The sequence below is a fragment of the Kogia breviceps genome, chromosome 11 (assembly GCF_026419965.1).
Source record: "Kogia breviceps isolate mKogBre1 chromosome 11, mKogBre1 haplotype 1, whole genome shotgun sequence".
Lineage (NCBI taxonomy): Eukaryota > Metazoa > Chordata > Mammalia > Artiodactyla > Physeteridae > Kogia > Kogia breviceps.
This window is the reverse complement of record NC_081320.1, coordinates 87,482,692-87,496,864: the sequence shown is the minus strand read 5'-3', so window position 1 is coordinate 87,496,864 and position 14,173 is coordinate 87,482,692.

The following is a 14,173-nucleotide window of genomic DNA, read 5'->3' as shown; positions in this document are numbered from 1 at the left end:
ATTTTATCAGAGGTTAGAGAAGAAAGCAGAAAGTGTTTCCATGCCTTTCTCTCATGGGGAGTAGAAAATGAGAACAGTTTTCATTGTGCAAAAATAAGGAGTGGGATTGAAGCATTCCTTCTTAATTCTGCTACTTCCTCTGGCTACTTTTGGTCTTCCCACAGGCTTTGTGTCCTCAAAATAGCTCAACAGAACATGTTATCCTCATTGGCATCTTCTAACAAGGTCCTTCTGTCCCTGAGGCTAGCTTCAGGCTTCTATAAAGAGAATGTGTAACTATGAGTCTGAACTTTATAGACATGAAATGCTTTTTTTCCCCTCCACATAGCACATAGTTTAAAGATACACATTCTACAAGACTAATTATGAAAAAATATGATTGTCCAAAAAATATATGTATATACGATTGTCTTACCACCCCCATTCAACTGATGCTCTAGAAAATGGCAACTTTCAAATATTTCGCTTTCCTTTAATATCTACCTTCATGTTCCTTTTTTTTTTTTTTTTTTTTTTAACTTATTTATTTATTTATTTTTGACTGTGTTGGATCTTCGTTTCTGTGTGCGAGCTTTCTCTAGTTGTGGCAAGCGGGGGCCACTCTTCATCACGATGCGTGGACCCGTCACTATTGTGGCCTCTCTTGTTGTGGAGCACAGGCTCCAGACGTGCAGGCTCAGTAGTTGTGGCTCACGCGCCCAGCTGCTCCACGGCATGTGAGATCTTCCCAGACCAGGGTTCGAACCTGTGTCCCCTGCATTGGCAGGGAGATTCTCAACCACTGCGCCACCAGGGAAGCCCCATGTTTCTTTTTTATCTTTTTTTTTTTTTGGCCTTGCCTTGCAGCTTGCAGGATCTTAGTTCCCCAGCCAGGGATCGAACCTGAGCCCCCAGCAGTGGAAGCATGGAGTCCTAACCAGCGGACCACCAGGGAATTCCCTTACTTTCATGTTTCTTAATACTATACTTATGTTGGCACTTCTTGATTTTTCCATTTAAAACATTATCTGTTGACTTTTCACTATGGAAGAAGAAATGCTAGATTTTGGGGAGTTTTGCTGCTCACTTTCCATATGTTCGCTTTTCATCCCCCATTCTACCACCATAATTACGACATAATTTTCTTTAGATCAGAATCAAGACATTGCATCATTTTGACTGTGTCAGTGTTATTCACAATTAAGCCATGTACAGTAGTACCATGACTACTTTTTCTTTCTTGCAAAACTTCTTAGTTTCCCAGGAATTAAGAATGTTCTTACCTTTTGTATGGGTGCTGTTCCATTGTCTTACCACTAATTCATCCCTAAATCCTTATCTATTTTGTATAAATCTCTTCCCCATATGTTAAAAACATCATGTATTCAATTACTTTCATCTTGAAGGAAACTTTTTTTTGTTCTTTCTGGCCTGCTCCATTCTGAACTGATTTGTCTCTAGGACTGCTATGCAGCTTTTATTCTGATATCTCCTTCCATTATCAAGTTGGGATTTCCTTTATCTGCCTTGATTCCTAGATCCTATGTCTTTTAATTTCCTGGTTTACTCTTTATTTGGGGGTAATACCTTTTCTAGCATTTTCTTGAGAAAGGGTACATGGAAGGCAAATCTTCTAAGACATTACATGTCTCAAAATGCTTTTATTTATTTCCTTCTACTTCTGGGAAGATAATTACAACTATGCACAACTGTATGGTTCAATCCATTTATTCAGCTTTAATACTTTTGCCTTCTATTTACTTCCAGATAGTCTTTGTCCTCTGGTTACCTTCTTTATAGTAACACTCTATTCCTGTTTGGGGGATGCAATATTTTCTTTTATAATATTTTACTAAATGTATTATTAGAGAAGGTGTGGGTTTTTTGTTTGTATGTTTGCTTGTTTATTTGTCTTTTATGTTTTCCTCTCTGAGATGGTTCCTTGTTTCCTCCAGATATTCTTATTGTTTGTTTTGTTCTTTGACTTTTGCATGGCATTCTCCTTGAATTTCTTGGGATACTTTTTACTATATGCTCATTTAATAGCACAGAAAGACTGAGTACATGCTAATCAGGTGTGTGTGTTGGTGGGTTTTGTTATAGGTGGAACTGGTTAGGCTTTTCACTGGGAGCTTTAAGTTTTTTCTCTTGGACTTCAAACTTCCTGCCTGGACTGTATAATTCTGGTTACAGACATTCTTAGAGCCTTGTGGGATAAAAGTATCACATCACATCTCTGATCTCAACTGTGTCTAGTTTTTACCCCATCCAGGGATGACACTTCCACCTCTAAGCTACCTGCAAGATGTGGAGGGAAAGTTGCCCAGATGATCCTAGAGGAGATGGGAATCTCTGACCTAGCTTCTTAAACAGTCTTCTACCTAATCACTTTCTTCTTTGTCCCACCTTCATCTCCACCGCTCTAGATTGCTGATATTGGCCATTAAGCTTATAGGAGTCTTTTTGCAGAGGGTACATTGGGTTACTCCTCTGTTTTCTGGGCTACCAGTTGAGTGTTCAATATGCCCACACCTGATAAGTTAGATTCACTCATTCTCCTGCTTTTTGGCCTGCAGCATTTGGTAATTTTCATCTTTTCTCCCATTCCTCTTGTATTTGGGGCACAAATCATCCTCTTGCTGTTGTTTTATTTGTTTTTTTTTGTTTGTTTGTTTGTTTTGCGGTACACGGGCTTCTCACTGTTGTGGCCTCTCCGGTTGCAGAGCACCGCCTCCGGACGCGCAGGCTCAGCGTCCATGGCTCACGGGCCCAGCCGCTCCGCGGCATGTGGGATCTTCCCAGACCGGGGCACGAACCCATGTCCCCTGCATTGGCAGGCGGACTCTCAACCACTGCGCCACCAGGGAAGCCCTTGCTGTTGTTTTAGTTAGGTTTTTAGAGAGGTGGCAAAGATAAAAGTGTTTGTTCAATATGCCATCTTTAACAAAAATGTCTTCTTTTTTATGTCAGTGCTGTGTTCTCCCCAGACGCATACATTTATTCCCTTTCTTTTATCTCCCATATATTCATGTATTTATGTTTAGTAAATATGTATTTACAAATCTGAGAATCTTCTGAATCTTTTCAAATTAACATACAAAATAGAGACTTGATATCCAACTGCTATCTCCCTACAAACTATCCAGAACAGGTCTTACACATTTCATCTTAATGACTACTTTAGACCCAAAATAATTTTTATTGATAACAGTAATATGGTAATTCATTATGGTATGCTGTTACCCAAGTGCTAATTAAAAGGAAAAATAGTTGAAGGATAAAAGAGGGCTTGAAAGCACATCACACAAAAGTTCCTTCCTAATATATTTCCTGTCTATCACACTTATTACTGCAGGGTGGGTTGACAGGTTAATTATGTACTAGGCAGGAGAGCTGGTACAGAGGATGTTACAATCTCAAAAGCAAACACTTATAATCACTTTATCTAAATATAAGACAAACTCACCTTGGTGAAGGACTGCATTTAGTGATTATATGTAAGGCGACCTCCCTATGTATAGATTACAGATGGAACCTAGGTAAATGTTACACTATAGAGCTAGTACATATGCTGACCCTGCGGCAGTTATCTGTGACTTATATCGAGGGATTCTGTCAAAATTTGCAAATTTGCTTTATTCTTTCACCGCTGAGAATTCTGATTTCTCCATTTCCTTCTCAAGCCACAGTTTTTAATAGCCAGTCTTCCACATGGTATTCAAAAAAGTACATATTGTATATAATTGAAAACTGCTATATTCCTAGTGTATATTTATTTTTAAATGATGAGAATTTATTATTTTGCTTAGGGAGGACCTTTACCCCATGAAGGAATCTCCTGTCAAAATACTGCTGGTGGCCCCCATCCTCCTCTATCTTGTCCTAAAATATGTCTGGGCCAAGAAACTCATCTCATCTTGGACAGCTCATGGTACCATTTGGGAGTCCCAATAGAAAGTTCTGGTTGCTGTTGTTTTATTTTGTTTTAGATTGAGATGATACTTCCTTGTAACTTCTTTCTAATGACATTAATTCTTACTTTCTGGACTTACACATAAACTCTTAACATCTTTCACTGGAAAGTTTTCTAATATCTGAATATAGTTGACATATCTCTTGAAAGTTCTGTGTTCTCTCCTGTATTCCTACTCATTTTCTTCTTTGTTTCTACTTGTCATTTTTTCCCAGAATCTTCTTTATGCTAGTTGCCACTCTCTGGAAGTTTTGCCATAATCTTCCAAATGAATAGCTCATAACTTAATGTACTGCCTTAGATGTATACATATACGGATTAGAGTAAACCTATTAAACTTGTTGTTTTGAACATTATACTTTTACTGGTACAATCCAAGACTCCAAGGGCTGTGCTAGCAACAGCTTCTCATTGTATTGGCTTATATGAAGAACAGAATCTTTTCTGTCCCCTCAACTCAACTGTTGCTCGCTAATAAACATGATTTTTCTATTTCTCATCAAAAATATTTTTAGACGTTAGAAAAATATTAGCAACATACTGCTTTATGGCATTCTAAAATTTAGTTTTTTTTTCAAAACTTACACTTCTTCCCAAAATGGGTACATTATTTTCTGCACTTAGAATTTATTTTAACTCATTTCATTCTTTGGCACCCAGAATATGGTGAATGGTTAATACTACTTAATTCACTTCAACTTAACAGTTAAATACATATCTGTGGAACAAATACAGCCCCGGGTACAGTATTTAGTGCTTCTGAGGCACATATTAGCAAACCAATAAGGATTCCAGTCTTTGGGAAAAGACAAAATGTGAACAAGTAACTTTCTAATAGAATGACACCTGCTGTGGAAGGTATATTATAGATATAATAAAATGATGGTAAGGCAGGATGACTTGTCCCACCTTCTAGGCTATCCTGAATATGCTATACCTTTGGGTGGCTAAAATTATACTGTTGGGCCATGAATTGATATAACACTTTGATAACTTTGCCTGACTTGACAGCTTATGAATGATAATGCCTCCTCAGTAAGTCTACTAGCTTGTTTATATTGCTTTATTGGTGTCATCAGATGCTTGACTCTGAGAAAAATAGTAGCCAACTATGAACAAAGCCAAATACAAGTTTTTTAGATTTATTGATAAATACCCTCTGAAGAGCAAGAACAATTGTCGTTTTCTCTCTGATCATCCTTGACCTAAGTACAATGCTTTTCTCCTTGCAAAACATTTTCATACTGGCAATTCTTTGAGCCTTATAGTAACATGATGATGTAAGTAGAATAGAGATTGCTGTCTCCACTTTAAAGATGAGAAAACTGAGGGGATGTGACTGGCTTGGCCAAAGTTGTAGGACCAGTATATGGTAGAGCCACTGTTCTCTGAATCCTGGCTTTTTCATTCTACCAAAAGCCAATCTGAGGGACCAGCCATTTTCTTGGTGCTCTATCTAATACATATGTTGGAAGAGAGAATGTTTAGGTGATACACAGAACTCATAGGCATCATGCATGGCTTGTGACCTTTACTGAGCGAGGATTACACAGCACAGATCCAAAAAAGCAGAGGTTTGAGGGGAGATGCTGGGCCAACCTAATTTAGACCTTCCTTCGTGAAAGCTAAGCCAGTGAAACCATGTGATGGATTCTTTTTAATATGGTATTATTGTCAGGGAATAGCTTCAATATGTACCATAAGCATTAAATGCTAAAAATAATAACAGCAGTTGTAGATTGTTCTGACACCAGAAGAGTAGAATTATGCTTCTTAAATGCATTCCCTTAGCCAATAAGATTGCCAAATCACTTTACTGGAAACTGTTTTCCTCTGTGTTAGATTACCAAGAGATGGCAGCATTCCATCCATCATTCAGCAAGTATATATTCCTTGCTTGAAAACTAAGATTTCCTCTTCCCAATGAAGTGTTGAGCACAAAGAATTAAAGTTAAAATATGGATCTGTTTCATAATCACGCATTGTCACACAGTCATGCAGCTCTAGATTGCCCAGGTCTAAATTTAGATGCTGATTGTACCTAACTGTAAAGATTCAAACGACCTGTTTTAAAATAACACATGGTATGTAGTTGATGGTAATGTACAAAATCCATTGAGTGATGATTCAAGAAAGGAACTGGTGATATATGATTCCTCCTTGGATACACTTGAAGTTTTCACTTGTGGGCTTCCCTTTTCTGCAGACATTTGGTAATTCAAAGTCAAATGTACTGTGTTAATAAAGCTGAGACCACTTTGTTTATCCAGCTTGATATTCTGTTTCTAGTTTTGACACTTGTCTGCCAATGGAAAATTTTAGTAAATGTAACATCACAATCCACCAGTATGTGCTAGTCAATGAAAGAAGCCTCAAGATATGTGACAATTTCTAGGGAAAGGTGGAAGCAATTTTTTATTGGGGAAGATTCAGAAATGGCCATGAAGTTAAAATTTTCAGAAGTTCATATTTCCAGTGGTCAGCTTGTCATAAAAACTTCCTTAAGATTTTTTTCCAGAATTGAGTTATTACCTTATGACAGAGGCCAATGGAAAAATAATTTTGATCCATTTCTCATAACAAAAGTGAATACTTTTAAAGTACATGGATATATTGCTGCTCTCCTTTTTCTTTTCTTTTGGCAACTGTATAGTTTATTTTACCACTAATTGTCTTCAATTGTCAAACATCACAGATTTGTCATAGAGTTAACTTGTCCACCAATGACTCTGACTGTGAAATACCTTAGACCCAGTTTTGGAAACTGCAGATTCTCTGCTAATATGTCTCATTGCTTTCTGCTTTAGTGGAGGTCATTACAGCCTCACTTGATCAGAGAACCGTGGTACCGGGAAGCAGCTGCGTTATTTATCTTCATCTCACTCAAGAGATGACTCATTTATTCCAGATTTGAAGGAAGGTGCCAGAAGTCACACAGCAAGTTAGTGGTAGAAGCAGCTACGCCTAACTCTAGTCTTCTGACTTCCAAGCCCCAGGGTATTTTCTACTGCATGGGATACATTAAAAATGTTCAGAAAATCACACCATTGGTTTAAAAAAATTTTATTTATTTATTTATTTATTTATTTATTTATTTATTTATTTATTTATTGGCTGCGTTGGGTCTTCGTTGTTGCCCGTGGGCTTTCTGTAGTTTTGGTGAGAGGGGGCTACTCTTCATTGCTGTGCACGGGCTTCTCATTGCTGTGGCTTCTCTCGTTACGGAGCACGGGCTCTTGGCGCGTGGGCTTCAGTAGTTGCAGCATGCAGGCTCAGTGGTTGTGGCTTGCAGGCTCTAGAGCGCAGGCTCAGTAGTTGTGGTGCACGGACTGAATTGCTCTGCGGCATGTAAGACCTTCCCAGACCAGGACTCAAACCCGTGTCCCCTGCATTGACAGTCGGATTCTTAACCACTGCACCACCAGGGAAGTCCCACACTGTTGGTTTTTAAGGTGAGCCAGTGCCACAGTCCCCTTCAGGTATCCTAGTTAATTGGATTGGAGGTATTTGAGCCATTGTTAAAAATGAGGTTCGGGAAGAGGAAGCAGATGCAGCAGAAGGAAATGATGGATCTCTGCGTAGTAAGGGAAGGTGCTGGTGACTCCTGGGTACTTGCTGGGAAGCCATAGGTTCCCATCATAGACCAGAGGTCTCAGTGGCCTCAGTTTTTCTCCATGTGTGGAGGCAGGAATCTTTATCTCTTGCAGGAAACTCTATGCTCTTGCTTCTATGCACTCCTGAGATAAGGCCAACCGAGCAGGACCTCAGGGTGCTTACCAATTGTTTTTATAGATGGGACATTTTTCCTCGGAAAACTCATGGCTTTGATGGGAGGAATACATCCTTCCCTCTTGGGAGACCCCAGGCTAAGTTTCACATGGGTCAGGTCCTAGGCACAGATTTGTCAAAAAGTGCTACAGGTACTGCTGTGGCCGTGGGAGGCCTGAAGGATGGTTCCTGCATGGCTGATGAGCAAATGAACTGACTCTCCTTTAGCTTCCATCAGCAGTGCTCCAGGGGAGTTGTGTGTGTGTGTTAGGGGGTGGTCCCAAGGACATGGGGTTTTTATCGGTGATACACATAGCTTATCTCCTTGATTTCCATGCGTATCCATGAGATATGGATCCAGGACCATGGAATGAGCAAGCAAACATTGAGAAAGGAGCTGTCTCCTACAAAGCTATTTTTCCTTTCCACAAGGAAGTCATGTTGGGGGCATTATTGTCCAAAGACCTGCGAAAGGGGACCTAGTTCTCATTCTCCCAAGATCCAACTTGGGGAAAAATATGAGCAATTCTTTTTTTTTTTCTTTAATTTTTAAAAAATTAATTAATTTATTTTTTGCTGTGTTGAGTCTTCGTTTCTGTACGAGGGCTTTCTCTAGTTATGGCAAGCGGGGGCCACTCTTCATCGCGGTGCGCGGGCCTCTCACTGTCGCGGCCTCTCTTGTTGCGGAGCACAGGCTCCAGACGCACAGGCTCAGTAGTTCTGGCTCACGGGCCTAGTTGCTCCGTGGCATGTGGGATCTTCCCGGACCAGGTCTTGAACCCGTGTCCCCTGCATTAGAAGGCGGATTCTTAACCACTGCGCCACCAGGGAAGCCCAGCAATTCTTGACAATAATGATAACCTTTGTTAAGTGTCATATAGTATTCTGAGTGCTTTTCATATATTAATATTTATTCCCCACAGTAACCCTATGGAATTGCTGCTATTATTACCTCCATTTTGTAGATGAAAGTGAGTCTGAAAGAGATTCAATAACTTCATGAGGTCACACAGTTAGTAAATGCTGAGACTGGAATTTGAACCCAGAGAGACCGCCTCCAGACTCTTTGCTTTTAACCACGCCATACTGTCCCTGTGCCTGTTTCTGCCCGCATTATGGGTAGCATTTTCTTTCTCTCTTTAGAAAGTCAAAATGCAGCTAGTGGTGGTGTGACCTGCCTGTATTGCCAGAGAACACAAAAACAATCAGGGCGTGAGCCTGGACAACTAGAGATTTTATTCCTGGATTGGACGTTTACAGGCTGTCTGATATGCACACAGATGGTGCTCAACCCTGGGGGCCGCAGCCTCCTTGCTGAAGTTGTCCTGTTTCAGATGCTGCAGCTAATCCACTTAGAGTGAGGTTGCTACCGGTCAGGCCCAGGCGCTGATGTGGAAAGGTGATCCACCATGCTTTCCCACTAATGAAACAGATCTTGTGGGCATTGATTTTCCAAGTCCCAGAGTCTTTTTGTGGGCAGACTTTACCCATTTGAGCCCATCAAGTTTATCTCGTTTCCACTTATTGCTGGAAACAGAAATATGACTCTGATTTACACTTCTCATAGAAAGTAAACTTTTCAGCCATTGGTTTCCAAGGAGTTTCCTTTGGGAAAAGGGAGGAGGGAAACATTCCCCGAAGGACTTTTCTCGGCCTCCCCACCTAGTGGAGCCTGGACTAAATGCAGACCCCAATAAAATTCTAGCTCCTGCTTTAATCTCTGCAGCTGCTACCACATTCCCCACTTCAGTAGTTTTAATCTGGCCTCTGCTTCAGCTTCTCTACCTCCATAGAGTTGAGTTGAATTGAGTCTGCCTGTACATGAATCTTTTAGTTGAAGAACCTTGCCAAGGTGAATTCTGCCATCTCCATATTTGATGTAACCCTGTTTGAACCTGCTGCTTAATATAACAGGATATACTTTATGGCAAAAATTTGACAAAAGCTTAAGAATTCCTCAATTACTGAGTGTGAACAATGCAGTAATAAATGATGCATTTGTAGGAATAAGGAATAGAGACCTCAGCCTTGGCAATGAGTCAGGATGACTGAAAGCATTAGGGTAAATGGCTAGGTCATAAACATACTATCCACATACTATCCACCTTCTTTATTTCCTTGTCTTTAGGTTCAGGACAGTGTTAATTCAAGCTGTGTGCTGCACATTGACATAGGAGAGAAAATTAAGTGTTTAAGTCAATCAAATCTATTTCTAAGATACATTTACTTCCTTGGTCATTATAGGGATTCAGTTACAAGGCTCAATATCTCTTAGTAGCAATATTAACCTGCTAGAAGTATTTATCCGTTCTGCTAGATTCTGTCATCTTGCAGGTGACTATAGTTATCCTGCCCTGGAAGAAGATGATGAGAGGGGTCCTATTAAATTACATTAAATTCATTTTAATAAAAAGTAGTATATAATAATAGTATCATTTAATAAAAAATTAGTGACATTTATTGACACTCAATAAGTCAATAACTATACTAAGAGTTTTAATCATATTATCTCATTTAAATAAAAAAAACCCTATGAAGTAAATACTATTAATTGTCTCCATTTTACAGATGAGAAACTTGCCCAAAGTCACATTGCTAGTAAGTAGAAAGCAAAGATTTGAATATGGAAAGTCTGACTATGGAGGCAGCACTATAAATAATTATGCCTCTCTCTGTGTCTTCTTGAGGCTTTAATTTTGTCCTAGAGTTCAGGCCCCATGTGCCTTGTCCTTTACATCCTTGAGGGCTGAAACATGGAAGGTGCACACGAGATACTTACATGATGAAGGCAGATTGGGGTTATGTCCCTTCTCGGTGAAGCCTTCCCTGGCTTATCTGATGTATAGTTTTAGGTAAGATAGGTTTTAGAATTCATTTTACTCCTTTGACTCTGTTTACTTAGACTTCATACCACATTTGTGTTTTCTGTATAATGTTTTCATACATAGATTATAAGTTCCTTAGAAGTAGAGATTTTGTCTTTTGCCTCATTTACCAGTTAAGTTCTTTGAACAGGGACCATCTTATAGTGTGTGTGTGTGTGTGTGTGTGTGTGTGTGTGTGTGTATACACACACACACACACACACACACACACACACACACACAATGATATCAAAAATGATATTGACTTAAAAGAAACACCAGAAAAGAAGACATCAACATGAGGATAAGGCATGGCTTGGAATATGTCACAAAAAGTCATCCTGGGGATGGCTCACTCAGTTGGAATGAGAGACCTGCCATATGCTTTTATTTTACTCTCTACCAAGCTTTTTGCAATACCTGGTATATTTTACAGTAATTGTGTCAGTTCAATTTTCTGTCTTTCTTCCTGGACTATAATATCTGGGAAGGCAAATACCATTTATCCACAGAACTCAGCACATGATTACTCATTAAATATTTGAGGAATGATTGAAAGTGCTTATCTGTGGTTATCCACATCTTCAGATACTAAATAGTCTGTATGAGTCATTTGGACTGGATGAACTAAAGCACCATCCTGAGACTCGGGACTGGCAGGCACACAGAAACTTTTCAGAAATAGGTCGAAAATAGGCTACGTGGCATTCTCACCAACAACAGTAACAGCAAAACAGAATGAATTTAATTCTGTGTGGAAGAATTCTGAATTCTCATCCTTCTGATCAATTCCTAGATGCAGCAATTGGAGAACAGGAGCCTGACATTGCACACCTGACACTGACATTGGAGTCTTGCAAAGGTAGTGGACTGGGCCCTCCTGAAGTGCAGGTCCTGACTTATTTAATACATAGGCAGGACTGAGACAGGGTCTGTGAGTGTTGGGTTCTCAGGTCACCACCAATAGAGGTGCAAGATGCAAACTGAGTTTCGTGGATACCAGTGGTGGAGCCATGTGCTTTATTCTGGGGATTCCACGATTCAGGGAAAAGCTGGAATATCCTTTTATTTTCAAGGTAACAGCAGATAAAGGGTTTAGTAGGTCTCTCTCCATCTCTACAAAACACCGGTCAGGCTGTGAGTGGTTTTTCTCCTGTAACACAGATCCCTGCAGGACCTGGCTGCTCGTTTAGAAATGGCAGCACCAGAAAAAAGCTGCTCTAGGCTGAATAATTATTTCCCGTCTGATCCCTAAGTCTAATACCAAGTGAGTGAAGCAAACCCTTTAGTAAAACAAATACCCACGTTACACCGATAGGAGCATGGAGACAAATAAGAAGAGGCAGCCAATTCTGCTGCCGAGGTGAGAGGATTGCCAGAGGGCATCTGCCCCAGCTAACAACAAAGTGCATCTCAGCGTGCGATTTGGGGTGCCGCTAGCCGCTAGCCTGCACAGAACCCCACAAGGAGGACAACACTGAAGGGGAGATTAGGGCAGCTCTGCTTCCAGCACAGCCATGGCATTTGCTAAATTGATTTCCATTCTTACTAACTGAAAGCCAGTTGCTAATGGGGGAATGATTTCTGGGTGCCATATGGGCACATGGATATTTTCTAATTTAGTGGCTTGAATATTATCTGTTCCTCTTTAATATTAAGACATTTTATTGTAATTGTTCCTACTGCCACCCGGCTGAAACAAACAGAGCTATTGGTTGAAAGTTTAAATGAGGAGAGTAGATGACTCCCGTTCATGTTTGAGGAATCAAAAGAGATATGACACCCACATTATTTCAATTATGTTCCGGGAGGCACAGCATGTCAGGAAAGAGTGTGGTCTGCAACGTTGATCAGAGGATGGCGATGCAGCTCACATCTTGTTCACAGGCTTAGCGTCGCGGGCTGACACAGCTGGAAGAACCTTGGGGATCATTTATTCAAAACCTTCCATTTTATTGATAATAATAATAGTTCTTATTCTTTCCAATCTTTACACTTAATTTTTATGATAATAAAGTTTTTTCAGTCAAAAACAAAAACAAAACAAAACAAAACACCCCCTTCCATTTTAGAAGCTCAGGGCCTGGAGAAGGGAGGTGACTCTCCCAAGATCACATAGCTATGGGCAGATTTAAGAATGTTCTAGGTCTTCTGCAGCCGTTTTGTGAGCTTAACCCCATTGTTCTGCCTCCTCTTTTCAGGTGAGCTTGGCTCATTTTCTGGGTGTGATGTCACGATCACACTGGTTGAATAACTTTGAAACTTTTCTAAGACATAATTTTTAAAGCTTTCAGAAATAGAAAATAAGGCACAATATATGTTGTTTTCGTGATGAGAACTTTTAAGGTCTACTCTCTTGGCAACTTGCAAATATGCAGTACGGTGTCATTAACCGTAGTCACCGTGCTGCACAGTACATCCTTATGACTTATTTCTTTTATAACTGGAAGTTTGTACATTTTTATATACTGTTTCGAAATGAAAATGAACAGAGTCAGTAACGTACGCCCAGCAGAATGTGGTTGTTGTAGTACCTATGTGATGCGGACTATTATAAATGTTCCGTCCACACTTACAGCTGAATTTCCCAAGCACACTCAGTCCTCGACCTTGCTCTCTGGCTTGCTGAGGGCAGGGGAGCAGAAGAGATGCTAGAGTCCAGTTCTTGTCTGATGGACACTTGTCATCTGCCGACAGGCCCAGTTCTCCTCGACAGACAGGAGTCTCTCTCTCTCACACACAGGCACTCAAGCAAAATCAAATCAGTCAGGTATTTAACAGTTGCTAAATAATTGATTCACTAAATACTACAGAATTCAAGCAAACAGAAAGCTGTCTTCCCCTTGGAGAAGAAGTCTTAGAGTCGTTGGGACTTGAATTGGATGTTGAAAGATGAGAAGAATTTAGATAGTAAAATATTACTGTAGGACAGAACATGTTATATTGGTGATGGGGTTGGGCTGGGATTAGGAAAAACCATTGGCAATGGTCTCCCTGGCCTCAGAGGCACACACAGTAGGAGAGTCGAAATATGCTTTCAGGGAGGTCCAGGAGATTAAGATTATAGAGAAGATTCACTAAGACAATACACTGAAAAGCTGACCCTCTGCACTACGTGTAGGAACATTGGGGTTACATGTACAACTGTACATGTTTTTGTCAAGAATTAACATAAACTGAATTCTGTGTGAAAGAGCTTTTTCTCTTCGGTGACTTATAAAAGAAGCTATCTCTTCCCCAACTCCCACATTCATCTGGCCTCAACCTTTTTCTCTGTCAATCCAAGTCAAATTTAAAGTAAGAAAAAAACTCTGTAATTGAAGTTGTCTATTTTTTGCTAGTTATAGCTGTCTCCTCAGTGCTGTCTATGATTAAATCAAATATTCAAATAACTGCTAATGGTGATAGTTTAGGTTAAAACTTTTTAATGTCATTCAACACATATTGAACAAAATATGTATTACATATTGAACAAAATTTGTATTAACTCTTACTGGGTGCCCAAAACTGGGCTGGGACTTGAAACAAGAACAAAATAGGGACTCAGTCCTTAAGCAGCTTGAATACAATACAGGAGATAAATGTTGGA